The sequence below is a fragment of the Ambystoma mexicanum genome, chromosome 9 (genome assembly GCF_040938575.1).
Source record: "Ambystoma mexicanum isolate Mex_15411 chromosome 9, UKY_AmexF1_1, whole genome shotgun sequence".
Lineage (NCBI taxonomy): Eukaryota > Metazoa > Chordata > Amphibia > Caudata > Ambystomatidae > Ambystoma > Ambystoma mexicanum.
The window spans coordinates 687,100,997-687,118,306 of record NC_090931.1 but is presented as its reverse complement, the minus strand read 5'-3'; positions in this window follow the sequence as shown (position 1 = coordinate 687,118,306).

Genomic DNA, 17,310 nt, shown 5'->3' with positions numbered 1-17,310 from the left:
CGATCCAGCAAGGTCTCACCAAGGGTTTCATCATCCCCTTCAAAGGATCAGGGATACAGAGTATCTCCAAAAACCTGAAGTCAGCCAGGGACAGCCCACAAATAGTAGAGAGCAAAATTGAAAACGAATTGCTATTAGGCAGGATTGCAGGCCCCTGGGAATCCATGCCTTTTAGGGATTACATAATATCCCCCCTGGGATTGGTCCCCAAAAAAGTACCTGTAAAAATGAGGCTAATTCACCATTTGTCCTACCCCAAAGGCCTATCACTGAACGACGGCATCCAGCACACTGAATCTGCGGTATCCTACACACACTTCCAGGAGGCAGTAAGACTCATGCAGGAATGCGGTAAAGACACCCTGATGGCCAAACTAGACATTGAATCTGCTTTCAGACTACTGCCAGTTCACCCAGACTCTCAACAATGGCGAGGGTTTACTTTCAAAAACAAATTTTATGTCGACAGATGCCTCCCCATGGGATGCACAGTATCCTGCGCCCTATTCAAGCAATTCAGCTCTTTCTTCCAATGGGCATTCCAAAAACAGAGACCAGGGACCAAGGTAGTACACTACCTTGATGACTTCATGGTGATGGGACCAGCAAAGTCAAGGGAATGCAGTAGAGCACTGGCCATGTTAGAAAGAATGGCCGCATCATGGGGCATCCCTCTGGCAACAGAGAAAACGACCAAACCAGCCAACAATATAATCTTCCTGGGCATTGAGATAGATTCGGCCGGGGGCTTATGCAGAATCCAAAAAATAAAAATAACTGAACTCCTGGAAAAAATTCAGGGCCTAACAGCTAAAAACAAGGGCACTGCAAAGGAAATCCAGTTACTAGTGGGAGGCCTCAACTTTGCAGCCAGAATCATCCCCCAGGGGAAAATATTCTCCAGATTTCTAGAACTAAAAATCAAATCATACACCAAACCCCACCTACACATCCAGCTAGGCAAAGAGGTGAAACAAGATCTAGAAATTTGGGGGAATTTCCTCAGAAATGTAACAAGACCTCACTTTGGCGCACGCCATTGAATACATGGGCAAAAAGGGTCCTCTTCACTGATGCAGCCGGGAGTAGGGGCTTTGGAGCCATCCTAGACACAGAATGGGTGGCAGGACAATGGCCCAAATCATGGCAATCTGCAGGGTGGACAAAAAACATTACCCTTCTATAAATATTCCCCATTTGGCTACCCGTAACACATCTGGGGCAGACAGCTAGCCAACACGGAACTCTTGGTCTGGTGCGATAACATGGCGGTGGTAGGTTCCATAAACAGAAGATCTACCAAATGTCATCTAGTGCGGAAAGTACTATGAACCATTACAGCAGTCACACTACAAGAAAACATTGTGGCCAAGGCAAAACACATTGCGGGAGCAGACAATAATATTGCTGATGCTTTATCTCGCTTTCAGTGGCCAAGATTCCTGGAGCTAGCACCACACACTCAGGAACAGATGACCGCAATACCAGCGGAATGCTGGTCATTAATGGGAGACAAGGAATAACGGTATCAACGCCAACGCCAGAGAGCCCAGGCCGGGATGCCCAACAAGAACCAGGCACCTCAGAAACGGGTGCCAACAACACGTTGCCCACAGAGAATACGAACCCTGGCACGGAGTTCCTAACAGAGATGGCAGAGAAAGCACTGGCAAGCACTACCACAGCTCAGTACAGTAAGTGCTTACAAACAGTATTTATAGCCACAGGTTTAAACCATGTAGAATTATTAACGATCAAAGACAGAAATATTTTTAAAATGGGCGCATGAACAGGGTTTTAAGAGAGATTGGGCAAAAAGACACCTAGTAGCAATTTCATATTTTACAAAAATACGGGGAGATTCAGCCCCCACCCAGAATGTCCTAATCTCCTATGCCATGAAAGGCTGGGGAAGAACGGAGGGACCCATGTAGACACCCGCCGCCCCCTAGACTTCAACAAGCTAGTAAAGATAGCAGACCAGCTGGAGGCCATATGCTGGCATCCATTTGAGACCATGCTATTTAAAACAGCATTTTTTCTGGCCTACTTCGGACTCATCGCCTCCAGCACCAAAGCCAACAACGGGTTAGGCATCATGGAGGCCAGGGTCAGACAGGACAGCGTCAGTATAGACATACAACAGTCCAAACAGTCCAAAACAGGAGCCAAAAGAACCATCAACATTTGCTGCATTGATGATGCAACAAACTGCCCGGTGTGCATCACCAACCTCTATTACGCACAAAGGCCCAAAGTGGTGGGGAGGTTTCTAATCCACAAGGATGCCTCAGCACTAAGCCGCTACCAATTTAAAGGGGTGCTGATGAAACCAATCAGCAAAGCGGGATGGGATCCACAGGAAGTTGGCACACACTCTTTTAGAATCGGGGCCGCTACATCAGCATGGCAAGGAGGGCTGGCGCCACAACAGCTAAAAAACATAGGGGGATGGAAGTCTGATTGCTACAAAAGATACATCAGACCACAGCTAATATAGCTCACCCCCTGCCCCCCCGTTTCCCTTTCCACCTCTCTAGAAACTACAGACGTGGGGAAGACCCCACTCCGATCAGCATGGATAGTCGGACACTTATTCGTCTTCAGGACAGGTCGCTGGGCAGAAGAAAGCAAAGAGGGCCCACCTTTCAGGAACACCATTGCTTCCTGGTGGGGATACAGAGGCCTCCTTTGGGCTGACATCCACGACACGCTAGCAGAACTGGTAGCATACAGAGACCCACCAGTATTCTTGATCGTACACCTGGGGGGCAACGACCTGGTGACCACAGGAAGGAGAAAACTATTTGAGGAAATCTGCTGCTCTCTGGCGGGCATTTCACACAACTGGAGGGACACCGAAATATACTTCTTGGCCATCCTACCCAGAAAGAAATGGCAGGGGACTTTATCTTACAAATCAGTAGACATCTCCAGAAGGAAACTAAACAGGGGGCTAGAGAAATTCTGTATAGCAAGAGGCCTGGGCTTCATAAAACATCCGGCCATTACCTTGGGTGACCCAGACCTTTTCCTCAAAGACGGCACCCACTTATCAAACCAGGGCATGGAACATTCATTTCGGGAAATTTCAGCACCCCTAGCCTCCAGGGGTTGCCTATAAGAGATATTTTCGGGGGAACACGGTCAGCCGGTAACCTGCCCATGTGTGGCCGCACAGGCCAGAGGGGATAACCTCAGGACCCGGTGCCCAAAAGTATGATATTATTATGATATGTGATTATTGTTATTCCCATACCATATCTGCACAATAAAATCCTACAGCCTTTTATTGGCAACACTTGACAACCCTTGTGCTCCAACTTATTTACAGGTATTAGGCCATTTGTAAGTGCATGCATATGGGTTCAGCAGTTATGGGCAATGCCGCAGGGCCGCTCAAGGTGAGGCAAGGTAACTGATGTTACCATTTGGCAGGCCCGGGAGAGGGTCAGCCCCCCACTCCAATTCTGCTCCTCTCCACCCATGGACACAGAGACACGCAGTCTCTACCACACAATGCAAGGGAAGGGTGAGGTTTGAACAATCACCTCACCCTTCCCAAAGCAGCAAGGTGCTAATGCACCTGGAAGTAACGACATTCAGACAGGGCACAGGTGCAAAGACCTGCCCCTCCCCTCGGGGGGGGTGGAAGACAGTCGGCTACACCGGCCTGGGGGCTGGACTACAGCCCCCACTACGCACTACAAAGGTCCAGGGCTTCCCCGGGTTTTTTATAAATAAGGGCAGCAAGCCCTAAGAAATCACAATCTGTTTGTGGACCCTGAACGGGGACCCAAACAAACAGGAGGTTCGCTGTTTACTTGGCGTCCTCCACTCTTTGCTTCTTTACCACAAAAACCCTCCCACCCTACAAAAAGAAGGGAGAAGAACAAAGAAAAAACAAAGCAAAGGAGGACACTGGACAGTGACCACTACAAGTCGTGGGACAATAAGGCGGCACGGGCCAGAGGGGGTAACCTCAGGACCCGGTGCCCAAAAGTATGATATTATTATGATATGTGATTATTGTTATTCCCATACCATATCTGCACAATAAAATCCTACAGCCTTTTATTGGCAACACTTGACAACCATTGTTCTCCAACTTATTTACAGGTATTAGGCCATTTGTAAGTGCATGCATATGGGTTCAGCAGTTATGGGCAATGCCGCAGGGCCGCTCAAGGTGAGGCAAGGTAACTGATGTTACCATTTGGCAGGCCCGGGAGAGGGTCAGCCCCCCACTCCAATTCTGCTCCTCTCCACCCATGGACACAGAGACACGCAGTCTCTACCACACAATGCAAGGGAAGGGTGAGGTTTGAACAATCACCTCACCCTTCCCAAAGCAGCAAGGTGCTAATGCACCTGGAAGTAACGACATTCAGACAGGGCACAGGTGCAAAGACCTGCCCCTCCCCTCGGGGGGGGTGGAAGACAGTCGGCTACACCGGCCTGGGGGCTGGACTACAGCCCCCACTACGCACTACAAAGGTCCAGGGCTTCCCTGGGTTTTTTATAAATAAGGGCAGCAAGCCCTAAGAAATCACAATCTGTTTGTGGACCCTGAACGGGGACCCAAACAAACAGGAGGTTCGCTGTTTACTTGGCGTCCTCCACTCTTTGCTTCTTTACCACAAAAACCCTCCCACCCTACAAAAAGAAGGGAGAAGAACAAAGAAAAAACAAAGCAAAGGAGGACACTGGACAGTGACCACTACAAGTCGTGGGACAATAAGGCGGCACGGGCCAGAGGGGGTAACCTCAGGACCCGGTGCCCAAAAGTATGATATTATTATGATATGTGATTATTGTAATTCCCATACCATATCTGCACAATAAAATCCTACGGCCTTTTATTGCCAACACTTGACAACCTTTGTGCTCCAACTTATTTACAGGTGAGGGTAAGGGTTCGGCCATTTGTAAGTGCATGTATATGGGTTCAGCAGTTATTCAGGTTCAGCCTGCTTCCCTGACCCTTCTTGCGCAGGTGGCTTACCGACTCGTAATATCGGCAAATTCTGGCGAAGAATCTCAGTAAATTGGTGGCCATGCTCTCCTCCACTGGCCAGTTTCCTCACAACAATTAGCTTCTGGAAGTGGCCACAGTGGCACTTCTCGAATCAGCTGATTATGGTTATTGAAAAAAGAGTTAAGTAGGGACCCTAACTTAGGGAGGCATATGCCTCGTGAGTCATAATTCTAGCACATAAAACAGCCTGCTAGGAGACTGTAGCTGCACACCAGCAATTGAAGTGCACCACTTCTGCATGTAGTAGGCCTTGCCCAGGAAGGGATAATCCACCTATCCAAAGGTTACTGAGGGTTTGCAAACTGTAGGACTAAACTTTCATTGGCAGTAGGTACATTTCAGATGGCAAGCCTGATCATCTATTTAATGTGCCAGTTGGAACGTGGTTGGGAGGCACAAAGGAACACAATTTCAAAAGCCAACACCCTGCAACCAGTGATTGAAGTGAGCGGGAACGGTCGGGAGCGGTGTTCCACTACTTTTGCTTTTTCTGTTTACCATTCCTCTACTTTTTACAACCATATCCACCATTCTATACAGAGGATTTGTCCAGTCATGTCCTTGTGCAAGTGTAACTTTGCAATAGGAGCCTTAGTTACTAGGCACAGACTATTGCACTGCCCCGGCCGCAACTCTTGTCACATGTTGCACTATGCTCCTAGCTACCCTCTCCACTGCCGAGACAACAGTTCCACTACTTTTTACGTTACACTTCTACCACTGCCTGCGTATAGCTAGAGACAATGAAGTTCCTCTAGATGAAGCACACCATAGCGGTCCAGAGAAGTGCAAGGGCCGAGTGAATAGTTTCTGCCATCATTTCCTGCAATTCTTGTTAAATAAGAAATGATTTTGGAGTACCCACCAGCTAGTCTCCTTCATATCACTGCTCTGCTTACAGCCTTTGATGCTTCATTCTCACGAAAGTCATTGCGACTGTCTGTTCTTTTGGAATTCTGCTTTTACAGGTGTGTAGTTATCAGCTATCGGATATATTTCACTGAGGGGTTCTGAATGTCCTCAGACAGACAGAAGGAGGGAAACTGACATTGTCTATGATGTTGCATGGAACGCAGAGATGAAATGCACCCCAAGGTTTAAAGCAATCAATATATAATTGTAATCAAGTACGATTTTCACAAAGTGAGCCAGCGCCACAATGGCAAGTCATGTAGTGAGATGGGTGTACAATTGATTCATTTGTCCTTCTTTTTCTCTCTTGCTTTTTTATTTTTATGATTACCATGTATTGTTTCTGCTCTCCACAACGTTGTGACTCTCCATTGGTTGGCCACTGGTCTGTATATATTTTGCATATAATACCAGTTTCTGTATTATCATATTGTTGTTTTGCTGACTAAAGCCCTGAAGAAGACCTTGAAAGTGAAGGTCGAAACACGTGCCAGACCTTGAAGGTGAAGGACGAAACACATGTCGGCTTAGCCTCCTCACTCTGAGACATTGGTGAAATAAAAGACATTCACAAGAAACAGTTTTAGTGTCTCTAAAAACTATTAACAGAGTTTTTGTCAACCATAATTGTGGCACTGGTGCAATTTGTGAAAAACGTACTTGATTGTCATTTTCTATAGCTTCGTAGGGCCCAAAGTTATCCTCTTCCCACTCTTCATAACTATGAGTGTTTGTTAAGATTAAGGGTTGGCCAACATAGTGGAACACAAGCCCTTTCCCCCTTTTTTGCCGAATATATAATTGTATGTTGTATATTATATGGCCTTCTGCATCCCTTTTCCAACCGTTGTGCTATCCATTACGGACCAGTGCTGGAGAGGATGTAGAATGGACGCGTGAGGGGCTTTATACAACACATAAAATATCAAGGACCGCATTATGAGTTTCACAGTTTGGGAAAAAATGGTGGTGAAACCATTGTAAATCCATCACTGCCACTATAATGACAATTTCCTGCACCACCAAATGTCCAATTTAAGGTCAAATGGAGGAAGTCCTTCCAGCAATTCCTGCAGGTATTACCTCCACTTTGCCTGGAAAATTGAAGGCTTTACGAGAATTATTGCTGGTGGCAAAAGCTCCAAATCCCAAAGGGTTTCTGAGGACTCCAGGAAACGGGCATTCCACCATGTGGAATCAGGCAGATTTAACATGATTGCAAGTGGCGGAACCTGTACATGAGTTTGGCGGTATTTCAACAGGAAATAGCGCCAAACATTTAATAACGCCCCAAGTTCTGTATTCGCTTCAGCCCGCAACATCACAAAAAGAAAACAAAAATAACCGACACAAAAAATGCTGTATCTGCCTGCTGTGATGTCCTAGCAGTTGATTGGGACTTTCACAATCCTCTGCTCCCAGCAGGAGGATATAGCATTCCTACATGTAATCAGCTGCTAATGGCTTCCTAAGTCATACACAGTTAATGTATATTTGCATTTTTTTTGTATTCTGAAGCAAACAATACATATACCCCGTATCACCCTTGATCACTTTAAAAATTGGCAAATCACACAAAACTGTCCATCTTTAAACGGGTCTAAGTGATCCGACCGTGACTGATTTTGCTGTGGTCGGAACGTTCGCATGAGAAAGGTGCGAACTACCAAAAGTTTGCACCTTTCTCATTCGACCACACGTACATACTATGGGGGCTGCAGGGGTTTGCCCCTCAACCCCCGCTCACTATACTGTGAAGTATAGTGAGCGGGGTGTTGCGGGGGACACCCCCGCAAGTGTTGAGGGAGACACCCCCGCATCGACGGGCCTTTTTTTTTTTTTTACTTACCTGCAATACTACCACCAAGGGTTCGAACTTTGGGTGTTCGAACCTTTGGTGGTAGCATTTTTAGAACTTTTCGTCCTTGCGGACCTTTATTGTTGGTAAAAAGGTACAATCCCCTTTAAACGCAGTTTACTAAATAGCAGGTAACACACCCATCAACCAAACTCTTTGGTTAGTCAGCCCACCATTGAAATGGCTCATCTCCATGACACACTACAATCTTCTCCTTTTCCTACCAGTGGCCTGTGGATAAAATACAGTTAGCAAGAAGAGAAAAAAAGAACCAAATATGTACTCATGAGGACATGAAAGTATTGTCGAATTCGTCAAAATAAATGCTAGCCAGAAGCTTCTCGTTTAATCTGTTTTTCTTTTTAATTTCTTGTCCTCCCTGTAGGGGTACGCAGCATGTAGGAGGGGCAGGGTGGATGTTACAAACTCTGGCTGTGTGTCTAATTTCTCAGAGAACACTGCCTTGGGAGAGTAGGATCACGAGGTTCAAGTTCCGATCGGGGGAGGCACCTGTTCTGTTGTACTATTACACTCCATCCTTTTCTTGCTCTGCTCTATGGGAAGGGCAAACCTGTGACAGCATGGCAGAATCCCAGAGGCGTCGCTGAGGTGGGATCGGGGCTTTAGCCCCTGGTCTTTTGGTTGTAGCCCCGGATAGAAGCTCAGGGTCAACAACGAAAGGCTAGCTAGCCCCCAGTCCCAAAAGCACACAATGGGGGACTTAAAGTGGGTTTGTATTCCCGAACGTATTTTCATACACAACATGTACAGGCAAGGTTCTCTGGGTTATATGGAAATGTTGCCTTGAGTCCCGACATTAGTGTAGCCCCGGATCTTTCCCAGACCTAGCACAAGCCATAAATGCAGCTGTTCTGAATGTAATGTGTGTCCCTCCCACACTTGACAAAGTGAATAATAAATCAGTTACACATTGCTTACAGATAAACCGAGCCTTTGAGTGACATTTGAGACTAACTGCAAGCAGGGGCGTAGGAGACACATAAAATCTGGGGGAGAGGGGGCAGGGGCCACCTTGCATACTTTGTTTTTTTATTTATTTATTGTGTTTTAGTCAAAGAACTTGACTTTTCACAAATTTACAATTATAATAGCAGTACGTATTAAATTACATGTATCATCACTGTATAAAACAAGAGAAAAGAAATAATTAACCAAACAGCAGTCCTACTAGGCTTTGGGATATTCAGAACGTGCAAGTGCAGTGACAAAGAAGAGGGGGCAGAGGAGTAAGGGCTACAGGGTCCCCCAGCATGTAATAAAAGATTATATAATTAATCTCACCTAAGGCCTGGGTAATTACTGTTCTGGGCTCACTTGTTTGGATGGGCTTTATTGGTACCAGAGACATCCTTCCAAGCCCTGAAAGCACACATTCAGTACTCTATTAGTTGAACCACTTGTCTATCACCGGAAATGCATTGGGATCCAACAGCATCGGGGGACATGATATGATCATTTATTTATATAGCGCCTATACACAGTGTGTTTCAAAGCGCCTCATGGCAAGGGAGGGAACAAGGGAAAATACAATGACATTCTTACAGGCCATGAACAGTAAGGATGTGAAATTAACTATCCTACTTGGCCTGATGAGATTTCAGATAGTGCAGGAGCTAAGACATAGATAAGGAAGGGAGTGGGAAAGTGGGAAGGAAATGGAAACAGACAGGCGACTACCGTACTAGGCCTTACAACATTTCTGGTAGAGCAGGAGAAATCAAAAGGTGAGGGTGAGGGGAGGGGAAAGGGAGGGGAGGAACAAAACAAGCGACTATCGTAATAGGCCTGGCAACATTTCAGATAGTGCTGGAGGTGGGGGGAAAAGTAAGGGGAGGGAGGAGGAGACAGAGGAGGTTGCTATCATACTAGGTCCAGGGACAATTCTGAAAATTAAAGAGAGGGAGAAAGGGAGAGGAAGAGAGAACAGAGAGTAAGCAGTCAAAAAGAGTGGAGAAGCAAGAGGGGAGAGCGAATAGAATTGCGGAAGTCAGTAGTAACACATAACGTTGCAAGCCAGGATGCAAGATGAAGATGGGAACAGCATGATTCACAGCCACCATGAGTACAAGATGCAAAGGAGGTCCAGCATGAGGGTTGAGAAAGGGTGACGCACCGTGAATCAATGAAGTCCATAAAAGTCAAACCCAGCAGAAATAGGCTGGAGGGGGGCGATGGGGAGCAGGGTAGAAGAATCAAGCAAAACAGGCAACACCTGTGTGCGAGAAGGGGGGCAGGGGGCACAAGGGAACATTACGGGGGGCCCAGGAGGGGTGGGGATGGCCTGTGAGGACAGAGGGAGTAAACACATGTTGGTGGATGCTTACATGATTTAATTTAGTTTCTGGGGCATCCACATTTATCATGCATTTTCTAGGTCCCCACACAGCCTTTGCCTAGCACACTTGAGAGACACCGCACACACCAATTTGCAAACAGTGCTAGGTTACTCACACGCCACAGCCACCTCCGTCAGAACGCATCAAGGCATTCTCTTTGAACGCACTGTTGAAATCGGGCATTTTAAGTACGGGTTCATCACATAGTATCTACTTCAACCCATCAAAACTTCCCTGATTGTGGCAAGACCAAACAATCTTATTCTGTTGTGAGGTTTTGAGCTTATCTGTGAGATTGACCATGAGGGTTGAACAGTTGTGGATGAACCTTCTATAGTACTTGGCTAGTCCCAGAAATGCTGAGTTGTCATTTGGTCTTGGGGAGAGGCGCTATTGCCATTGCCTTTACATTTTCGGTCCGAAGTTGAATAAGACTATTGCCCAGAAAATAACCAAGATATTTGACAGTGTTTTGGGCTAAATGGAATTCTTTGGATTGGTGCAATGCGCAACTTTCCTTAAGGCCATAGTGGTTTCATAGAGGTGGTATGGATGTTCCTCCCAACTATTGCTATGAATCACAATGTTGTAAAGGTACGTTCTGGCAAAGGCAAAGTAGGGTCTTAGTACATTGTATATGAACATGTGATAGGTGTCCAAAGCACCATGGATGCCAAAAGGAAGATCAATAAATTGAAACTATCACTGACGGGTGAAAAAGGCAATTTTTTCTTTGTCAGAGGGGTAAAGGGGGACTTGCCAAGACCAATAAAGCTAGGTGACAAGGATAATTGGGGTGACTATGAACTTTCAGAGGGTTTGATCACTCCCACTTTCAATATGTTGGTGATGTATTCCTCTGTTACCTTTCTACGCACTTCAGGGATACAGTAAGATTTAAAGTTTACCATATCTTTATTAATAATGTGATACAGTTTATATATACACTTTTCACATATTAAAAAAAACGTACATTTTAACAAACATCAATCACAAAATACACTGATGAATCATTACATAATACTAAAAAATACTAAAAAGATGACATAATTCTCAAAAAGAAGTAAAACTAAAATATGAGATAAACATTTCATTAGCTATAACTATGGAATACAATCCTGTTTCTCTTCTTAAGATTGCTCAACAACTGAAGACGAGCGATACTAATAAACATAATAGAAAAAATAAATAAATAAAGTCAAATAACATAAAAGTAGGGATTAAGCATACAAATAAAGATTAACGGCAAGAACCAGTTAAGACATTATTATTTACCATGTGCCCATGAGTGGTACGGATGTAATGGAAGACATTTCTGATCCTCTCTGGTTCTTCAGAAAGGACCTCACGGAATTGACTTAGCAGATCATGGAGATCCCTTTTCTGGATGGGGGTTAGATTTTCCAGAATCTGGTTGAGGCTCTGATCATTCTCAACTAAGAGGGTGGCCATGGTGACGCTGCTCCGCTCAACCGGGTCTGCCTTACAGGTCTTTAGGTAGATGCTGTGGTATATATGGATTTTCTATTGCCTCTTGGGTTGGAAAACTAGGTAAATGAGGGGTCCTTTTCTCTCGTTAATCTTGTACAGGCCGTACCATTTTGATGAAAACAGCCAAACTGTGTTTTGACCCATAGGGGTTGTGCACCGAATTACTGCGTCGTCTTCAAAGAACAAAGCGGGAAACCTGCTACTTCCCAGTTTGGGTGGGTCAAGGTAGTGCTCTAGAAGTACCTCAATTATCTCATTGATGTAGAGAGAAAACAAGAGGGGGGGCCAACTCACATCCTTGTCGTACCTCCCTCTCGACCTCAAAGTTCTTGGTTATTCCCCACCCAAGCCCCAACTGACCAAAGCCTTGTTTCCGGAGTATAGGGATTGGATGTTGGCTAGAAGGTAACCGGAATACCTTTACTTTGCAGGGTCTCCCATAGCAAGCAGTGATGGACACAGTCGATCAATGTGTGCAGGTTGACAACAATGGCAAATACCTTAACATGTCTGAGGGAAACATACTTGGTCAGGATCAAGCCCAACCTACAACTCTGGTCCACCGTAATTATGCCATATTGGAGACCTGCCTGTAAATAGTTCATTTTGTTATCCTCGTGTGCCCATGACTGGAGGCGAGTAAGACTTTGGCAAACACTTTACCAACAGCATCCATCAATGGAGTTATATAAACGAGAGAGCAAAGGAGCGCACATAGTTATGTCATCTTTGAGGATGTCAATGGGTATTTTATCCAGACATGGAGCCTTCCCTCCAAGAAGCCCATCAATTGCCTCCTCCACTTCCATGATCAAAAAGGAGACAAATCGTCCCCTAATTGGGTGCTGCTATATCCCAAGCAAGTCTCCAAACGTTCTACCTGCTGGAACTTACACAAATTGCTAAAATGTAACTGCCAGGTATCCGGTGGAATATGGCATTTCACAGGTGCCGGGGTGTTAAGATCTTTCCCCACTATTAGTTTCCAGAAGCAAATATGATCACCCATTGTACAGACATTTAACAATTCATCCCATTTCTGCTTGGCATCCAACTCTTTCTTCACCTGAGAAACAGCTTTGTATTCAACCCTCAGAGATCTTAAGTGCTGTTTATCAATTTAAATGGCACTTTGGAGGGAGGAGAACAAGTTGTCTTTGGCAAGCTGGCAGGCCTCGGGAAGCCCATGTAGGAGAGAACGGGAGTAAGGTGCTTGAGGATCTGGTGGTTGGTGTTGTTCCTCAACAGGAATGCCTCAGGGTGATGGGTGGCATAATCCAAAATAACAAGGATATATTTATTACCCAACTTAGATGGTTCAAGGGATTCTACAATATCTATTGCTATTCTTGAGAAAGGCACCTCAATAATGGGTATGGGTTGTAGTGGTGCTCTTGGTACCGTGACAGCAGAGGCCTTTTCGCAAATCTCACAGCCCGAGAAATAGACCGTAAGGTCAGTGTATACACCTTGTCAGTAAAACCTTTTGAGGGCCTGATCTTGGGTCTTTGCCATACTCTGGTGACTGGTGGTTAAGTGTGAATGTGCCAGCTCTATCACTACCCTCCTAGGGCTTAGAGGAATTACCAGTTGGCTCTTACTGGTAACATATTGCTCTCGACATGCTTGATACATCATGCCTTTTTTCTTAACAAAAAAAAGAAGGGTCAATTCTGATTGAGCCACAGATTTTCCAGGACAGCTCTTTCAAAGGACTTTGCAGGCATTGATCGTACCTTTGGGTAAAAGTGAAATCTGGCAAAGTGGTGTTATCATCCCCTTTATTCGGGAGAGGTGGGTTTAAGTTTTTGTAGGCTTCCCAAAAACTAAGGAGCCTCAAGTTGTTTTTGGTAGATGATCAACCTCCTGTATATATAGAGTGAGGTCTTATCAAGCATTCCCTAGCAATGGGTTCCCCTTTTTGACAGCATAACTCTGGACCCCCGAATTGTGTAGTACCACTTGGTTCTCCTCTCAGTAGTCTGGCTCTATGACTCCTGCCCGACCCAATTTGATGGCCAGCCTAAAATAGATTCCTTGGGGAGGGGATATGCTAATCCCGGTGGGGATCAGCTGTCTTTCCTGGGAGTGGCATTTCGGGGGTCTGTCAGATGCACTGCGGTGACCCCCAGATGAACAGGGTTAAAGGCTGACTCGGCTTTCCATCAGCATGGGACCTCCTCTGTGACGAGGGTCAGCAGTTGCACAGCTCTTAATCCTGCTTCATCTTCTCTCTCTCCAGATGTGTTTCCTCCTAGAGCAGAAAGCGAGAATTGACAGGTTCTCAGCCCCATACAACAATGGTAAATGTTGCAGGTCAGAAGCCAGCCTAGCCTGTCTTAAAGGGACCTGCACATTATTACCTTGGTCAGATCCTAAGCATGCAATTACCAATGAGGGATTGGGGCATGACAAAGGTAGAGTTAAATCACTGTCTGGGGATCCCTTGTCCCCTAAGTGGGGGTCACCCGCAGTGGGATCCCGCCTGCCCAGTCCCCTAGGGAGTGTATCGCATAGAAGGCTCACCTCCCTAGTCAAAAAGGGGGTAGCCCCAACTCTGGGAGATAGGACGAATTCCATGGATTCGTCACAATACCTTCCTCTTCCAGAGGTGGAAGGCGTGGATTGCTTGCACTCTGGTTTACTTAAACTATGCCTGAGTCTCTTCACCTTCACCCACAGTGTCCTATTCCTTCTTGTCTGTTCGTCCTCTTGTTTCAAAAGAGTTTTAGAAGACATGTCTGCCCCCCTTTGGAGTATCCCTGTATATGGCCATCCCTGCTCTCCTTTATACACCTCACGTGGGGGTTTGTTCTTTACTCTCGACCCTGATAAGGTTTTCATCATGAATGTTTAAATTCTTACAACTGAGTGAATAATGAGCGAATAGATAATGTTACACATTTTCAAGCAATTATTAGTGGGAGTTTGGTCTCTGTCTTGGTTCGTGGCTTCGAGATGTTTAGGGCTGTTAGTGCGGGCCTGCAAAGTGTCACATTCATCTGTGGTGTCCAGCACCATCCTGGATTTCTCCCCAACGCGGAGAGTGGCTCTTTGCTGCTTCCCATATCCTCTGCAGCACTGTGACTCTGCCCGTGTTTTGTTCTCAGTGGTCCCGGTCTGTGAGGAGGCTATCGACAGCTCGCTTGATGCTAAGCTTCTTGGTTAGTTCCTTCAGAGTTGGCGAAAACCACGGGCTAGTAATTTGGTAGATCTTTCCTCGCGCATGCCGGCTTCTCCAAGTTTTGGTCTTGGACAGTGTTTTGTTTGATACCCTAGGAGATGCAGCTCTATGGACCAGTAATCCACAGTGGGACACTGTAAAGAAACATTACCATGTCTCTAGGGGATCGCAAGCCAGTGGCAGACCACCTCATCCACCATCCAGTAGGCACATCGGGTAGCGTCCTGACCAGCTCAATGCCTAGTGGCATCTTTCCTCCACATGGAAGGGTAAGGAGCTCGGACAAAGCATCACAACTTTCCCCTTGTTCCCAACAGCAAAGTTTCCTGTGACTTTGTTTTGTACTCTTTGGCCTTCATTATAAGTATGGTGGTCTGGAAATAAGGGTGCCGGTAGCAACGTACTAGCACCCTTTCCAGACCGCCATAATACAACAATGCCGGTAGGGGCCACGGATCACCGGCAGGCCTGACATACCGGGTTTTCAGGCCCCAACCGGCTTGGTTCTCATGGAAGCACCGGCACCGTTTCCATGGACTCCTCTGGGACTCCATGGAAATGGGGATTTACCATTACGCCCGCCACTTGTGATATCCCCATGAATATCAGGTGGCGGTAAGGGTGTTACAGGGTTTGTTGATTATCTGCTGCCTACCGGCAAAGTTTACCGGCAACCCCTCTTTGACTTTGTTTTGTTTCAAATTATTCTCTGTTCCCTTCACCTGCCCTTGCAATGTAGAGGTTACTTGTGCGTCTAGTTCTAGCTCCCTTGTCCTTTCCTGGTAGAGAAAGGGATTTTGAAGCCTCTTTGTTTTTCCTGCTCCTGGTCCCTTGGCTCTCTGCTTGGGTTCATTCTTGGCTTTGCCTGCTTTGCTCCCTTGGTTGCCTGGTAATTATGGAGTGTGATGTGCAGCTTTGCTTGCTAACTTGTGCTCTATAAATGCCTAACCTTTTCTCCCTGTGCTGTAAACTCTGCTCCTAGATACTCCTGGGTCAGCGTCAGTGTGTATTACGTTTTTTTACCCTTTGTTGTTCCTGTCTTTGGCATCTGTTTCTGATCATCGAGCTTTGTGAAATTTGCTGGGCTTCTTATCCTTGTATTCCCCCTAAGTACCTTTCTATAGTGCTCTTAAAGGCGTCATTTTAGAGACCCTGTCATGGATCAACGTAAAGGTGATATAGCGCATAGAACACCTGTAACAGCAATAATGGATGAGGAGCTGGCTAAGCTTCTGTGTGCGAGCTGTAGAGTGCATACCCTGCAGTATTGATTGAGTCCCTGATATAGGCGAATTCAGATTCCCTGTTTAACACAACATATCTTTAAAGATGATAAAGTTGTCTATAGGTTCCATATATTCAACTGAAGGCGAAACACACTTTGACATGGGCTAATGGCCAGCAGCTGCCATGTGCATTAACAAAAATCAAACAATTGAACACAGCTACCCATGCCCTAACTGGGAGTCCTTGCACTTAAGTTGCTTAAAGACTTGCCACCCAGTGTGACATGTAAGAGCACGTTCTTCCTCCATCAATCCATTCATCCATCATACAGAACAAACGCTGAACCCAGTTAGCGTATTCTGGCTCAGGTCAAGTGGTTGGCAGGGGATATTAGACAGATGTTGCTATGGGTTCGCATGCACCAGCGGTCTCTCGGCATCCAATCAGGGAGCGGACTCTCATAACATGCATATATTCTATTGTGCACTTTCAATAGTCAATACACTTGGTTCTGTGAAGAGCAGACTCATCTCATGCATGTTATAGTTACAGGGGCAGATTCACATAGAATAACGCAAATGAAAGGAGCGCAGAGTATGCGTTTGTTTCATTTGTGCTATTTTTTTTAGAAACACGCAGCGTACCTAATTCTCAAAGGTGACCTGCGCATTTCACAAGGGGTTGGACAGTGGCACAAAGATGCCCTATCCAGCCCCTTTGCATACATTTGTGTGATGTATGATTGGTTCTCAGCAACCACGTGGTTGCTGGGAGCGCATTTCACCGAGATGGGCCATTAGTCACCCCCCCCCCATTTGTGGGATGGAAATGCTAGTGTGACAGCCGTGGTTTTTAATCTGAGGCTGTCACCTTTTTTAAAAAAAATCATGACAGGGTCAGACAGGGTCAGAAAGGACCTTGCCATGATTTGTGCTCCCCCTGCGCCTGTTCTGAACAGATGCAGGGGAAGACCCTCGAATATGTGGCTTTTAGAATTCGGGATGTGCAGAAACGCCCTCTTCTCTGTGCAAAGGAGGAAAAAAGGGCATCTGAATGAGCGTATATTTTGAGAATCTGGCCACAGTGTGTCGCAATGTCACAAATAGACAGCGCCCCCAAGTTAAGGACAGGGCCAGAGGAACTCACTTGGTCTTTGTATGTAGGGTCAATCCTACATATTCTCTGGCACTTCAGCCTTGGACCCACAATTCTACCCCAAGGTCTTCCCAACCCCACCCCCCAG